This window comes from Podarcis pityusensis (assembly GCF_964106645.2).
Source record: "Podarcis pityusensis genome assembly, chromosome: 2".
In the NCBI taxonomy this organism is placed as follows: Eukaryota; Metazoa; Chordata; class Lepidosauria; order Squamata; family Lacertidae; genus Podarcis; species Podarcis pityusensis.
In genome coordinates this window covers 64,014,509-64,031,761 of record NC_138029.1, presented here as the reverse complement: position 1 = coordinate 64,031,761, position 17,253 = coordinate 64,014,509, and the positions used below count along the sequence as shown (strand labels likewise).

General features: G+C 44.1%; 1 protein-coding gene across 4 annotated transcripts in view; it reads right to left on the bottom strand.

Annotated features, from left to right (window-relative positions):
- SYNPO (synaptopodin) overlaps nt 1-16,076 on the bottom strand; it is an 86,144-nt gene extending 70,068 nt beyond the window's left edge. For all 4 annotated transcript variants that reach the window (XM_080991347.1, XM_080991348.1, XM_080991349.1 and 1 more), the window contains exon 1: nt 15,967-16,076. The gene's annotated coding sequence lies outside the window, so the exon portion shown is untranslated. The remainder of the gene's footprint in view (nt 1-15,966) is intronic.
- Between the last annotated feature and the right edge of the window lie 1,177 nt (nt 16,077-17,253).

Here is a 17,253-nt window from a genome sequence, read left to right as displayed (position 1 = left end):
TTGCTCTTAGTCCCATTAGGAAAAGAAAAACATGTATTAATAAGCAATACATTTAAGTTTGGAGAACAGGCAAGATTTTCATCATGGAACCGGTACAGGAGAGGGATGAACAAAACAGTCTTCCCATTTCTCCATGTTATTTGTGAATGACAAAACTGAGGGAATCATTTCATCCAATATTCTCCTCATGACATTAGACTTTCGCATCAATTGGGGATGGGTGGTAAAATAAAATATAGCAGAGGGCATTTGACAGCCTCACCGAGTGCTAGAAGTCACTTCAGAAGAGCAGCTGGTCAATTCAGAGGTCAGGAGAGTGAAATGCTACCTAAGCCTAGTGATGCAATCGTTGATACCCAAGATGCCATTCCAGGTATAGCTCTGGATAAGATCTGATGCATAGCCAGAGCTGACAGGGCAGCCCTATGTATTTTGCTTGCCATCTGTTGCAGTCTAATATTGCTCAGTCAGTGAACTGGCATAAAAGGTCCCTCTGAGCTTCTTTGCAATATCTCTCTTGCACCCTTTTCTTATGGGGAGAACTTCCAACAACATTGCACTGGGGGGCAAATAATGAATGGAGCCACTAGAAGAGGGATGAGGAACTTGTGGCCCTGCAGATGTTGTTGGACTTTAACTCCCCCTATCAATCCCATTCTGCATAGCCAATGGTCACGAACTATGGGATTCGTAGCCCGGCAACATCTGGAGGGTCAACGTTTCCCTACCCCTATGCTAAAATATAAACATGCTGGTTACTAATACAGTAGGACTGAACCAAAATTTATATATATATAAAATATTCTGACAAATTTTTGAAAAAAAATTGAAGTACAGTATTCTTGAGTTGTTGACGAATTTAGTCTCTCCTAAGGAGACTTTTCTGTGAAATTGCCTCCCCAATTTCCCTATTCATCAATTTTGGGTGCAGCTGTGGATCTAGTTTTTGTACCAATCAATATTCCTTTAATGTTCTTAAAGGAAGCAAGGGGCTAAACTCTTCTTTCTTTCAGTCCTCCTGTCTTAACCTATTTCTTCTTTCATCCACCAGTACGAATTTGCAATAGCATTTCATTCGACACTGAGCAAGCCAAAATTTATCCAAAAACAATATTCTGAAGAAAAGCTGTCCAATAATTCATCTACCCACCCTCCCCAAATATGAGGCAAAATCTTGCTGTGCTTCCTGGACCTCCAACAAGGATGTTCTACATTGTGCAAAACTGTGTCAATGCTTGTTTTTTGTTTGTTTAAAAAAGCATTCCGGCCATTTATTTATTACCTTTTATAAAAGGATACCATATTCCAGATGCCTGTCCAAAATCTAGCCTTTTTTAAAATAAAAATTCTGTCTGTGATTTGTTTACTGCTCCTGCTTTCCTTTGCTTCTGCGTGGTTCTAGCCAAGCAGCAGAGGAGTTGAGGCTTTCCGGGTGGAGACAGTGTGGGATGGGGCAAAGGGTGCCCCATAAAAGAAAACTAATGGGATGGAGATGATGTCTGGCTTGTGTTGCATTAGCCCCAAGATGCACTGGATTTCATTAAGCCTGTATGCTTATCCAGTAATGTGATCTGAGGAAGCACTCAGTGTTGCTTTTAAAACTTGGACAAAGAAAGAGTAGAAGAGAGGAGAGGGTTTTAAAACAAAACCTCACTTTTCTGTGCCTTTTACAGTCTCTTACTGCCTTGCTCCAGGTGCTTTCATAGTGAACTAGAGACTCCTGCTCTCTCGCACAGCCTGCTTTGCTGCCTTTCTCCTCCCCTCCCACTCCTTTTTGACCATCCTTGACCTTCTTGTATCTTCCCATAAGAAAGCCGCAGGATGCATTTGAAAGTCTGGAACATCAAGACAAACTCTAGGTGGAGGAGGGAATGAGACATCAAGACCTTTCCCCACTCCCACTCAGACTTCACCCACCCACATCCATTCATCACGCACAGACTCCCTGAGTAGAGAAGCTGGCCTGAGCCCAGTTCTTCCTTGGCCTGTTCTCAACAGCAACAGCTTCAGAAATGAATAGGCTAGCAAGTAAGTGTGGGTGGAGAGTTCCCATGCATCACTGAGACTATGACAATTTTCTTGGGAGGGGGTGAGGAAGAGATGGGGAGCCAGGACTATTTATCCAAACCCAACTCTTCCCAAACTAAACAGGAGAAGGAAGTGAGGAATGCTGCCCCGTCCCAAACCAGAAGTTGTCAGGGAGTGACCCAAGCATCAGCAACAAGGACCACCATGGAACTGATGGAGTGATGGCTCTCCTCCTGCTTCCTGTATCAAGTCCCTGGATCTTTGATGGATAGAACTTTGAAGGAACTCAATCCATCTGCTTCTCTGATGGAACAATCTCCCCTCTCCTCCCCCGCCATGTGCTCTTTTGGAGGTTCTCCAGACATCCCCCCAAAGCCAATTTGGGGAGGCATGGGAGGAGGAAAAGCCCCATTGTAGAAGTCTTTGTATGGGCTTCTGCAAGCAGGACCAACTTGCTAAATCTGGCCCATTGCTCTCATCCCCATAACCCTGGATCTGCCTTTGGAAGGTGAAGGAGGGACATTGCTCTATTGGTGCTTAGTACACTTGATGTAAACGCCCACTAAATGATGCTCTTTACATTCTTCATTGAAATAGGTGGCCATATGGGAGGCAATACATAGGTGCATTCAGGGCTGGGAGGCCTATTTGCACAGACAAACCAAGTTGCCCCTCAAACCAAGCCTCAGTCCAGCAACAGTGGGCCTCTGAAGCCTGGGACCCTCAGACCAAAGACTCTGACATAGAGGTTGCAAATTCTGAGCTAAATACCACTAAAGGACCAGCACTGTTGCCCCCAAAGTCTCACACTCCACAAAGTCCAGTCACCACTGTGGACAATGTTCCTAGTGAGAGATAGAAGAACGGCAATGGAAAGCTAGATTTAAGGTAAGATAGGAACCCCTTTATGGATCTCCAATCCTCAGTAAGGGGGTGGGATGGAGGTTGGAAAGAGAGTCCTGCTGACCAAATTATTGTCTAAAATGTACAACTTCTTACTAGAATGGTACACAAAAAATGAAGACAAAGGAGGTGATGATGTTGCCTGGGTAAAACTGTGGAGTATAAAATTTACAGCGTGTACCACCTTAAGAGAGAATATAATGAAAATGATGTATCGCTGGTGTTTGACACCTGTTAAACTGGTGAGAATGAACAGGATGAGCAGTAAGACATGTTGGAAATGCAAAGATAAAAATGGAGATTTTTACCACATGTGGTGGATGTGTGAGAAAATGAAACAGTTTTGGGAACAGATTTATAACAAATTGAAAAAGATATTTAAATATACTTTCCCAAAAAAGCTGGAAGCTTTCTTGCTAAGTTTGATGGGAGAGGAAATAGAAAAAGCAGATCAAAGGTTATTTATGTATGCTACGACTGCTGCCAGAACTTTGTTAGCCCCAAAATGGAAAGTACCAGAATTACCAACAATAGAGGAGTGGCAGACGAAGATGGTTGAGTATGCGGAACTAGCAAAACTGAACTGTAGAATCCGAAATCAGGAGGAAACAAAATTCCAAAAAGATTGGAGTAAATTTATGGAGTACATAAACAATAACTGTAGAAATTTGAAGACTCTGGCAGGACTGAAATAAATCTTACGATGTAGATAGGATTGGATACAATAAGAAACTGTGGAAAAGTAACTGACATAAGAAACCTGCTGAAGGGAGGGAAGGAAGTCAATACTGAGCAGAGTGTGGGGAAAGAATGTGGGTAAATGATGGTTGAATTTTACTTTATTTTGTTTGTTTGTATTAAATGAAACACCAATAAAAAACATTTTTAAAAAAAAAAAAAGGAAAGAGAGTCCTGCCAATGACTATATAAGGGCATTTCTTTGAGAATGTGCTACACTCAGTGACCTGTCCATCACTGTGAAAGACCCCTTGCTCCCCAGGTTTGCTTGCTTGGTTCATTCCTGATCTGCCCAACTGCCTGGGGTGGACTCAACATGTCTGCTTGCAGCTGCTCTTTCCTCCTAACCTAGATTTGCCACATCTGCTTCTTCACCTTCCCAGTTGGCTGTGAGATCAACCTCACCAAGACCAGGCAGACTTGGCAAATTAGTGGTGGTGGTCTAGACTGTTTGGACTGGATACCTATTTTATACATAAAATCAAGCCATTGTATTATCACAACGTAGCTAGAACAGAATCATAAGCATTAGAATCACCTCTCCTCTTATTGCTAGTCAATGTCAGCAAGTCTAGAAAATAAAAAGTGTTGCATCATCTCCATACAAATCATCAGCCCAATTCAGAACTGCATGCCAATATTATATGTGCACAGGGGTAGAGACCCCTCAGTTCATTTCCTTCTTTCTCACAGTACCTGCTATTTTTGCAAGTGTAACAGACAGACTCAAAACAATGAGATCCTGTCTGGCCACAGAATATAAGGAAAAGCCATAGTGCTAGTCATATCCCTTGCAGCACTGGGTGGGGAATTAGTATGATGCAGCCTTTGCGTTGCCACAGGGTAGCATGACTGAGCAACATCTGGGGCAGTAATCCAGATTTCTCATAAAGCACATCAATCTTGAAAGAAAGCTCTTGTCCAGTGCTATTGCATTTCAAAGCAAGCGCCCTGGCTTTAAAGTAATTACACATTGTGTTCCCCGACAAATAGATGTAAGGGTTGTGCCATTGGTGATGACTGATATGAGATATTTACACCTTCAAAAGGAAAGCTTGGGAAATGCCTGAACATGTCCTTCACCTGGGGGAGGGGAGGAAAATCTGATTCTACTTTGTCAATCCAGAGTCTGGAAATGCTCTAGAAGACGTTCTTGAAATACAACTCCCATCAGTCTCAGCCAGCATGGTCAGGGATGATGGGAGTTGTAGTCCAGCAACATCCAGAGGACACCGGGTTTGGGAAGGTGGTCTAGTGGATAGGATTGCACACAGGTGTTCACTGTGTGAATGGAAGAGGGAGGCTGTGGCAGGAGGCTCTGCCCTGTCATGTGACCACTCTTCTTATGCATTGGTCAGAATATGTGCAGACTACAGAGCAACCAATGTATGTGTCAGCATCGCCCTAGAGCCAGTGCACCAACTGGACTCGTGCACCTCAACCCCGACTGGGCTAGGCGAGCTGGGTAGCACCGCCAGAGACCTCCTTTCTCACAGGAACAGGTCACAGTGCTGTGGACTCACAGCTTAGAGCTGAGAGCACCGGATTCACTGTCTCAATAATACAGTCGTTGCGCAGCAGAGTTTTGCAGAGTCTTGCAGAGTATAAACCACTCGGAGAGCAGCTCTGTAGAATATCTTCCTTTTATTCTATAACTACAACTATGATACAAAACTATATACAGAGCTGAATATTCTAAGCATAAATCAATGCTACACTGAGAGTCTGCAGCTGCTCTAACAGCAATCTTATCTCTAGGATCTCCAACACTCTCACTCTCTCCGATACACTGACTGACTGACTCTCTCTCACACACACACACAGATATGTTGCTGGGCAGAATAAGTAGATAGGCAGGACACGCCTCCTTCTCTCTGGAGAGTCAGCAGAGACCATCAGGAGATGATCAGGAGATTCTTGGGTATGGGAGGGGTGAAATCTCCTCATCCTCCCCCATTTCATCCGACCATTTCAAGAATCTTTAACATAACTGCAATTTGCACATACACTCCAAAAGTTGTTCTTTGCTTACAACCTTGGTTAACATATCTGCAGGTATCTCTTTTCCCGGCATATAACACACTTTTACAATACCATTGAATAAGCAGCTTCTAGAAAAATCTTCACACACATTTCTTCCTCTCAAATGCAAATTGACATTTCTAATTAGGCAGATTTGAACAAACCACTTTTCAGAACTCAAATACACGCTTTCCTTCAAATATCAGGTAAGGAAATAAATACAGCGTTTTGTGCTATTACTCTCAGCACACTTCATGCCTGGTTTAAAAAACCCACCAGAGTTGCTCGTGACCGCAGTCTTTGCAAACTCTTCAGAAAACCTTTTCGGTGGTACACCCTTGGTTGTTCTTTCGGATCTGCGCAAAACTCTCTGATCCTCTAGTTCTGGTGCTTCCTCCTCTTTGGGAGAATGGGGAGCTAAAGTATATGAAGCTGCTAAGTCTGAGTCAGCGTCAGACTCACCTGAGGCTTTTGGGCTCTGATAATCTGTGCCATCATCTGGAACTACATTGGCATCAGGATTATCACCACCAACAACACTTGCCTCCCTCTTAACTTTCTTTGTCCCTTTTGCACCATCATCACAAATGGGATGATACTGAAAAACGCCAACTCTGTCCCATTGTGGATTGTCATCAATACTCCTGGTCAGCCTTATGGTTTTCGTGTCTGTGATCAGAACACGATAAGACCCTTTCTCATATCCTAGGAAAATACCATGTTCTCCACGCTTGCTCAGTTTGTCACCCTGTGAGGTGTGCACCCAAACCTCCGAACCAAAAATTTTAAAATGCTTTACACATGGCTTTCTTCCGTGAAGCATCTCATATGGGGTGCAATTTACACTAGACTGGTACCTCCTGTTATACACATGACAGAAAAATGAAAGAGCTTCGGCCCAAAAAGGGTTGGGTAGCCCTGAATCATGTAACAGCGTTCTGATTCCTTGCTGCAGGGTCTGGTTTACTCTCTCACATAAACCATTCTGCCAGGGTGATCTGGGCGTGGCCGTCCTATGCTCAATGCCCTGTTCAGAAAGAAAACTCTCAAACTCTTCTGAACAAAACTCTCCACCCCTGTCTGTGAAAAGAAAACGTACATTCTCATTATGTACATTTCTGAGCCATTTACAAAACTGGCGAAACTTGGTAAAGGCTTCAGACTTTTTCTGCAGCATATAGATCCAAACATATTTTGAATATAGGAGTCTATCAGAACCATGAAAAACCTTGAATTGCCTCTAGAGAGCACTAGAGGCCCTACTAAGTCTGCATGAATGACTTCATATGGTTTCTTGGCCTCTCTCCCAGACTCTGTACCTTTGGGAGCTTGCCTTGCCTTACTCTCAGCACAAGAAACACATTTCATGTGGTAGGGACATTCTTTCAACTTCATACCCTGAACCATATCAGGCATTTTTGCCACAGCCTGGAAATTCAGATGACCATAAACGCGATGGTAATAATGAATACATTGGTCATGCAACTTCTCATTCTTATCCACAGATAAATTGCAACACTCTTTCTCAGTTGCTTCTGCAGTGCCTGTACCTGAAACAAAAGGCAATTGGTACAACCCATTTACACATTTTGCATACAGAATGAGCTTGCCATCTCTAAGAATTTCACAGCGAGATTTAGCAAACACCACCTTAAACCCTTGACGATCAAGCTGGGAAACACTCAACAAATTGTCCTGAATACCAGGCGCATACAGGACATTCTTAATAGTTGCATTCAGGCTCTTTAAGAACACAGTTCCCTGAGCCACACTCGTGAGAACTGTCCCATCTGCTTGATGAATTTCTTTCTCTTGCTTCTCAAGCTGAACAAAGAGAGTCTTATCTTTGGCCACGTGGTTTGAACAGCCAGAGTCGACCACGAAGAAACTCCGCCCACGTTGACTGGAACAGCGAGAGATCAAGGCCTTTGAAGTAGCAGGTGCTTGGGGATTTCTTCCTCCTCCCCCTCTGCCTCTGAAGTTTCCCTTCTTCTTTGAAGATTTCTTGCACTGGAAACTCAAATGGCCTTGTGCTCCACACGAAAAGCACCGCTTCAATTTCAAAGCTTTAACAGCAGCAGTTTCACTTTCACTTTCCCCTGCTGAAGACTCAGGCACATTTTCAAGCACATTTTTAACAGCACAGTCCCGGCTTTCTTTAACAGCCTGTCTACGATCCCACTCAGTCAGGAGCACGCTAGACACATAATCTTCTGTTAGCCGGTCAGAAGGCATTGTGGAAATCTGGGCAGCTACTCCATCATAAGACTCATCTAGGCTATTGATCATCAGCATTGCAAACACAGCCTCTGAAATAGCCAGGTCTCGCTGAACAAGGTCCTGTCTGAGACGCTTTAATTGAGATAGATGGCTAGGCAAATCCTTTCTCCAACTGCAGCCTGCACAGCTTCTTAAAGAAAATCACACTGGAACCAGCATTCTGCCTCAGATGCATATCTCTCAACTTATGCCAAACAGCTTGTGCAGTCTCTTGACCCTCTAAGTTCACCAGCAAGTGGTCTGAAACACTCAAAACAATTGTCCCTCGGGCTTTCATGTCTGCAGCATGCCACTCAGCCCAATCATCATCATCCTTATCTGGAGGGTCATCTTCTATCGTGTGAAATAGCTTCTCCCTCTGTAAAAGCGCTTTCATCTTTACTTGCCAAACTGCATAGGTTTCAGGCGTGAGGAGAGGAAAGGACATAGCCATCTGGCCAGAATGTGCACAGGCCATGTCTGCTATTACTTAGAGCAAGACACTTCCCTCGTGCAACACAGATAAAGCCTTGACTCCTTCAGCCACTCTCTCTCCCACTCAGAGCGCAATTAACAGGCAAACAGGGATGCTATCTTCTTTCTTTGGCAGTCAGCAACATACCTCCATAAATCAAGCAGCAGCAACAGCAACAGCGGCAGCTTGAACACTCTGCTCCAAAACAGCTCTGCTTCTGGGCACCGCAAATCAGTCCAGCATGCAGCATCCGTTCCACCGTCCGGCAATCAGCAACAGAAACCTCTGGCGACTGGGACGCCTGGGACGACTGGGATGACTGGAACAACGTCAGGTCAGACGACTGGAACAACGACTGGGCCCATAACCGATGTCAGCATCGCCCTAGAGCCAGTGCACCAACTGGACTCGTGCACCTCAACCCCGACTGGGCTAGGCGAGCTGGGTAGCACCGCCAGAGACCTCCTTTCTCACAGGAACAGGTCACAGTGCTGTGGACTCACAGCTTAGAGCTGAGAGCACCGGATTCACTGTCTCAATAATACAGTCGTTGCGCAGCAGAGTTTTGCAGAGTCTTGCAGAGTATAAACCACTCGGAGAGCAGCTCTGTAGAATATCTTCCTTTTATTCTATAACTACAACTATGATACAAAACTATATACAGAGCTGAATATTCTAAGCATAAATCAATGCTACACTGAGAGTCTGCAGCTGCTCTAACAGCAATCTTATCTCTAGGATCTCCAACACTCTCACTCTCTCCGATACACTGACTGACTGACTCTCTCTCTCTCACACACACACAGATATGTTGCTGGGCAGAATAAGTAGATAGGCAGGACACGCCTCCTTCTCTCTGGAGAGTCAGCAGAGACCATCAGGAGATGATCAGGAGATTCTTGGGTATGGGAGGGGTGAAATCTCCTCAGTATGGCTAACTCCAGACATTCGTGAATCAACATGGATAATCCCTACCCATGTTGGCCTGGCTGCTGGGTAGATTTTTGGACTGAATTAACCTTGGTTGCTTTGGTGGACAAAGTACACCAGGAGCTGGGGGAATGCAACACATGGGCTCTTCTGGACCTTTCAGCAGTTTTTTATGCTACCCACCATGATATTTGTCTGGTCTGAGAATTAGGGACAGCACAGTTTGATGGTTCTGCTCCTATTTGGAAGGCAGGTGCTGGTGGAGTTGTCTTTTTGTTTTGTTTTGTTTTTGCTTTATTGGTTCTTCACAATTCTGTTACAAAGTGCTTCAGAGTTTATTCCCACACCACCACATATTGTTTAATATCCATATGAAATTGCTGGATACAGGGATTTGGGCTCAAGTGTCACTAGAACTCTATTTCAGCTTTTCATCTAATCCAGATATAGCAGTGGATGTCCTGGACAGATGCCTGGAGTTATAATGGACTGGATTGGGATTTACAAAATGAAAGTCAATCCAGAGAAGCTGGAGGTACTGTTTTTGGCCAGCTTGTTCTACGATCAGTAGGTCCACACCATACCTTTAAGGTGCATCCAATGTACATTTAAAGCACATGACTTCCCTCCAAGAATTCTAGGAACTGTCGTTTGCTCCTCACAGAGCTAGACTTCCCAACACACTTCCCAGAATTCTTTGTGCTTTAAATGTATGTTGGATGCTCTTTAAATATGTAGATCTGCCCCACGGAGATTCTTTGTGCTATAAAGCTCCACATGGCCTAGAACCAGAGTTTCTGGAAAACTACCTTCTCCCACATGAACAAATCCAGCATTCAAGACCCTACTCTGGGTGTCTTCAGAGGGGGTGATGACACCTCTGAACATCATCCTCCCCAAAATATTCAGCATTCAGTCTTTTATCCTTTAAGCACCAAGTGAAAATGGTTCCATTTTGTTCAGCCTTTTGCTGAGTAATATGATGTACTGTACTTTATTGCTGTGACTAATGATAACTCAGCGTGTGCTTTGAGTCATTTTAAAATAGACCTTTTAATTATTTAATTGTATGTTGAACTGTAAACTGCCTTGAAGAATGTGTGATGGAAAGCTGGGTTATAAATGTTTAAAATACGCTTTAAAAAAAACAACACAAAAACAACCTGCTTAGATAAAAATTAGCAGGAATAGGGGAAATAAAACCTCATTCCAACCTCTGTGCACCATGGTCTACATGTGTAGTCACCGCACACGTGTTCTAGCCAATGCATGGGGGATGGGCCCATAGAGTGGGCTAAGTCATATTCATACCATACATCTAAAGCAGTGTAATACCGCTTTAAATAATCATGGCTTCCCCTAAAGAATCCTGGGAGTTGCAACTTGTTAAGGTTCTGAGAGTTGTTAAAGGTAAAGGGACCCCTGACCATTAGGTTCATTCATGGCCGACTCTGGGGTTGCGGTGCTCACCTCGCTTTATTGGCCGAGGGAGCCAGCGTACAGGTTCCGGGTCATGTGGCCAGCATGACTAAGCCGCTTCTGGCAAACCAGAGCAGCGCACGGAAATGCCGTTTACCTTCCCGCCGGAGTGCTACCTATTTATCTACTTGCACTTTGACTTGCTTTCAAACTGCTAGGTGGGCAGGAGCTGGGACCGAGCAACGGGAGCTCACCCTGTCACGGGGATTCGAACCGCCAACCTTCTGATCAGCAAGTCCTAGGTTCTGTGGTTTAACCCACAGCGCCACCCACGTCCCTCTGAGAATTGTTAGGAGACTCCTATTCCCCCTTCCCAGTGAAAAGGGCTTGATTGTTAAGCCACTCTCATAATCGTAGCTCTGACTGTTTCAAGTGGTATCATAGTGCTTTAAATGTATGGTGCAAAAATGTGGCCAGAGTCACATTTCCTCCTACGGATGAACAGATGTGCAGGCTTGCATCTCACTCTCTCTTTTCCTGTGTATCTCTGTGCAGCTGATAACATTCAATGAATTTAAATGTCTAGATCCATTTCCCCACAAACACTCGATGTGAATTGGAAATGCACACGGCAAGGGCACATGCAAGGCAGCACAAATAGCTTCTGTCAATCATTTCATGCCTACACTTTGTGTTTTTCTTCCTTTTCTTCCTTTCCACTACCCATCCTCAACTTCTTCAGAGCCACAGAGCAGCACAGGCTTCCGTATATAGGCATAATTGCTCTGTCACTAACTAAGCAACATGGAGAGAATCAGGCCAGGACAAGGAGAAGGGCCACTTCTTAGAAATGCAGGAATAGTAAGGGGTCTACAGTCTGAGAGCAGAGCTTGTCTTGTGGCCAAAAGACAACAGGGGTCCAGCACAGACTCTTCAGGGCATAGCTGCAACGTGTTACCTGAGTGGCTCCATTAGGAAACTGCCTGCTGCATTCAACACAAACTTCTGAAATTCATCCAGGGCATCCCCATGTAGCACTTGCTACCATTGTCCAGCTTGCTGATGGCACTGGGAGCCACTATAGTGGGATGAATTTGGGCTGGAGACACTTGCTTTCAAATACAGTGGTACCTCGGGTTACATACGCTTCAGGTTACAGCTCTGCTATCCCAGAAATAGTGCTTCAGGTTAAGAATTTTGCTTCAGGATGAGAACAGAAATCGTACTCCGCCGGCGGCGCAGCAGCAGGAGGCCCTATTAACTAAAGTGGTGCTTCAGGTTAAGAACAGTTTCAGGTTAATAACGGACCTCCGGAACGAATTAAGTACCGTATTTTTTGCTCTATAAGACTCACCTTTTCCCTCCTAAAAAGTAAGGGAAAATGTGTGGGCGCCTTATGGAGCGAATGCAGGCTGCGCAGCTATCCCAGAAGCCAGAACAGCAAGAGGGATTGCTGCTTTCACTGCGCAGCGATCCCTCTTGCTGGTCTGGCTTCTGAGATTCAGATTTTTTTTTTCTTGTTTTCCTCCTCCAAAAACTAGGTGCGTCTTGTGGTCTGGTGCGTCTTATAGAGTGAAAAATACGGTACTTAACCCGAGGTACCACTGTAATTGGTAACATCTTTGCTTACTTCCCTGGGCAACCTTGGGCAAATCACTCTCTCTTGGCCTAACAAACCTCTGAAGGTTGTTGGAAGGATTGAACAGCCATTGTAGTGGAAAGAGTGCTAGACCTATGCCAGGGGGGTGCAGGCTCAAATCCTTGTTCAGAGATGATGGCCCTATACATGACATGCATAGGGTCAGGGCGACCTTGAGCCAGTTATCTTTTGTCAGCCTAACCTAAATTGCAGGGTTGAGGGAACCTACTTCAGAAGTAAGAATGAAGAGGGGAGGGTTTCATATACACCACCTTGAGTCCCACAGAGAAGGGGTAGGATAAAAATCTGCTTTGAACAGAAAGTGATAGTCCTGTGTAGGCTGCCCCCTGCTCTCCTTTGAGGAAAATGGGGCAGACCTTCCAAGTGTCCCTATTTTCCAGGGATGCACCTGATTTAGAGAATCCCAGTTTCTGATTTGATTCCAGAATGTCCCACTTTTCCTTAGGATGTCCCTATTTTCATTGGAGAAATGTTGGAGGCTATGGAGTTATCTGACCCCTGAGCTGTTTGATGGCAATCCTGTATTGGGAAGGTTTTTTCTATGTTTAGTGTTTTATTGTTTCTATATAAGTTGAAAGCTGCCCGGAATGACTAGGGCAACCCAGTAAGATGGAATGGGACGTCCCTATTTTCATAGGAGAAATGTTGGAGGGTATGGTGGGGTGCAGTTGTGCTAAATAAATAATTGGATTTATATTAAGACAGGGGCAGGATATACAAGTGTCAAAATAAATATAATGCATTTATGGAGAGAATTGCTTGGAGTGAGCGGGAGACAGCCATGGCTGGGGAGCAGGAATTACACAGCTGTAAGAGAAAATTAGATTGCGCAAAGAATTTACAGCCTTTGAGGCAAAAGTGGGGAAAGGAGAGAGGAAGGTGAACACAGGCATGCAGAATAAGAGGACTATAAGGACCCTTTGGCTTCCCTACCATTCTAACAGTAGAAACCATATAGTCTGAATCTGAGGGTGTCTGTCTCCAAAGCTCGCTAGCGATGGGAGGAGAAATTTGGTCCAGTTCACATTTTAATGCAAATCTATCAAACTCCCACTTCACCCTAAAAATGGGCGGACCTAACCTCAGCCATCCTTTGAGATCCACACTTGTTGCAATTTTATGATGCAGTCCCCCGGCCATAAAATGTGGGCAAAAAAATAATAATGAATGAATTAATTAATATGGAGAAACTGTGCAAATAGAGGAAATTGCTTGCAAAAAATGCATCCTGGTGAGAAAAAGCACTTGCAAAAACATGCATATCAAGAGCAATGCACATTAAAATGCTGGTGAATTTTCATGGTGTTTTTATTTTTTAAAATCACAATCTGATATGGAAATGTGACAACTTGAATTTAAGATTAGAAAAATGAAAAACTGCGAGAAACTTCCATTTAAAGATTCACCCAGTCCTGTCTCCATTCCATTCCAGCCCATGTTGCTCTTAACCCTGTTATTTTAAATGTACCACTTTTTATTCAAACTTTGGATTAGTCTACACTTTTGAGAACACATTGTGATGAATTTGTGGTTGGACTTCCCTTTAGAAACTGTTGTCTTCCTTTAGATCACTGGTTCCCAAACCTTTCCCCCCTGGAAATTGTGGAGGGTCTTGGTGGACTGTTTAATGCTTCTTCTGCTTGTTATAATGCACTATAATAGAGGTTGCATGATTCTAAATTGCATTTTAATTGCTTCTTTGATTTCTTATATTGCATTGTATAATGCCATTGTATTATAATTTGCAGTCCATAGATCCAAGTTGTAATAGAATAGAATACAAGAAACAAAAGAAACAACAAAAATACAATTAAAAATCCAGTTGAGTATTTAATGCAGGCATGCCACAGACAATCTGAATGAAGCTTTCGCACCACTGGTGGTCCAAGGACCACACTTTGGAAATCCTTGCTTTAGAATCACCAATATCAAATGCATTGTTATGCAGTAATGGCAAGAGAAGGCAGGACCAAGGGACAGCAGAATATTCAGAATGTGCCAGTCAGGTGGCATTGTATTTATAATCTTTCTTTTTCCCCACTGTTATTTCCTTCCTGACTTTTTTTGCTAACTCCCTTTACCCTCCTCTCCTCTTCTGTGCAGCTCTTCACCACTAACAGCATCCCCAGCATGTTGACAGGACAGACAAGTCAAAGGACATTCTGTTGATTTAAGGGTGATCAGGAAGGCCTTTCATCACGATGGCAGATGTCAGCACCTTCAGCCATCCAAAAGGCAAAGGGAAGAAAGTCATGCTTTCCAGGCCCACACAGAAATTTGAGGACCTTTACTGCTAAAGTACCCCATGTCTGTATCTGTGTCTGTGTCTGTATGTGTGTGTTTTAAAGAGAAGGAGCTCATCCAGATATCTACTTGTCCTGCTGCTTCCCACTGGGAAAACCTGATATTTACCACAAAATCAGAGCCAGGGCTTTTTTTCAGTCGGAACTCATTGGAACTCGGTTCCAGCACCTCTCAGGTGGGCACCATTGCCATTATAAGAGAACAAGGGAGACATTCATGGTGAGTTCCGGCACCTCTTTTTCTAGAAAAATAGCACTGATCAGAGCAAACATCCATTGAGTTTTCCATGGATTGACGTTTGCTCCAATTCAGTGCTAAAAAGTGGGTTTTCCCAGGGAAAACGGCAACGCAAATAGAAAACCATGCAGACCCATGCATAGAAAGCAAGTGTGGACAACCCCAAGTTGAATGTAAAGTTCAGGCTGCAATCCTATGCTCTCACCTGTAAACCCCATTGAATAAAATAAAGATGCATAGAATTCCGCTGACTGGATGATTTTCAGAACAACACAAAAATAGTCAATAAGTCATTACAATTTGCAAAGTCTGAGGGCCCAAATGAACATGCTGGCCCCTCAAAGCTTCTTTTTTAATTTAGCGTGAGCAAAGGAGATTTTGTGCATAGTTGTGTGAAGCTGAATTCATGCCTGCAGCTCACTAAGGATGAAACACACACACACACTTCCATTCCATCAGGTAACGGAACCCAGCGAATGGTCTGATTGGTTTCCCCCAAACCACGTGATGCTCCTGTACTTTATTCCACCACGCTTGCCTAATGAAAGGCTCATTGTTAAATAAGAACAGGAAAGGGATGATATACGTGTCCATTTCTGGAGGTCCATATCGGCCCTTTGGCTCTCAGATACCAAAGGGCAGACAGGTCAGTGTCTTTAAGCAGTAGGGACAGGCTTCCTGATCCTAGGAAAGCACTCATGATCTAAAGGAAGCTGCCTTGCTGAGAGAAATGCACAAATCAAACTGGAGTGGCAAGAAAAAGACTGTGCCTCACACAGATGGCAAAGCCAAGCCTGTGGAGAAGGAATCTCCTCAAGTCTTCCATTAATACTGAGGGAAACATGCCAAGTTCTTGGTCCCTTGACCTATACAAGCCACTTGTGAAATATACCAAACTTCTGATCACTATTTGGCTTCATCATCCCCCATCCATTTCCAGCCTACAGCCTTGAATAAAGTCTGCCCTCCGGCCTCCGCTAGGCCCCCTTACCTGCAGCAGTAAAATGATGCTCTCCCCCCGACTACCATGCCAGCCAGCAGATCCTGTCTTCTCCATCCACCTCAGCCTGCATCTCAAAGCAACTGGGTTTCTCCTCTCTCTCTCTCCCTCCCCTCCTAGTTGCCTGAGCAGGAACAGAGGAAGGAAGGGTGAAAGGGGGTGGGGGTGGGAAGGGGGAGGGAGGGAGGGAAGGGGAGCGTGGAGCTGAAACTTTAATAGCACAGAGCCCCTTTTGTTTCACAACATATGGTATATTTCGTACATACTGAAGACATTAGCCACCTATATTTTTTAAGAGCTTACTTCAAAAGTATACATGGAGCTCATGCCCGGCTCTCTGAAAACACACTCTGGGAAGGGCTGGGAGCTCCTCAAAATCCAAACAGGAAAAAAAGAAAGAAAAAGAGAAAAAGGAAAACAGTCCGCACTGAGATGCTTTGAAAGCCAACTCAGTGTTTCCCCCCCCCCTTTCTTTTTTTAATTCCAGGGATACATGTGCGCAGCTTTATATACAAGCCTTTGCGGACGATCTGTGTTAACCAAGTTTATTTATTGCTCATCTGGCTGAGGTCTCAGTCCAAGGCACATTTACACAAAAGGCAGGCGTGTTCTCTGTAGATTCTGGGGCATGGCTTGGTGCTGAAAGAGGACAGTCGTCCCATTCCCCCCCCCCCCAAAAATCTCTGCACTACTCCACACTTCATTAGCCCCACTGGAATTGACCCCGCTCCAAACATTTGCACATCACTACCAGATCCTAATGAATGGGCAGCAGGGGGAGAGGTGTCCAATGAATTTTGGAGCACATAAGCTCTAACCCGCATGGGACATGATGCAGTGGCAAAGATAAGAGACTCCACACATCTGGCAGTGGTTTCGAAATGCATAAATATTTATCTTGAGTCCCAAACCCTTACAAAGCCAAAGAGACCATTTGAAAGAGCCTAGTATAGAGTCACAAATGGTAATTTTTCACACAGCCCTCGTAAAAAAAGAAAAAGCCAAGATAGAAAAGCACTTCAGGTAACAATGTTGTAAATGACTGAGACTAGGTGATTCTGAAATTCAATATAAATGTTATTTATTTTTGGGACTACAATAACGTTGCCAGATTTTAAGATTCTGGTACCTGGGTGAGACCTCAGGGATGAAGTCTAGGATCAAGGGACAGAATTTTGTGGTCAGACAGAGTCCAATGGTAAAAGGATGTGAAAATACAATTTCTCTAAGTTTTTAAGCTGTTCCATGTGTTCACAAATCCCCTCCTAGCAAGGGATA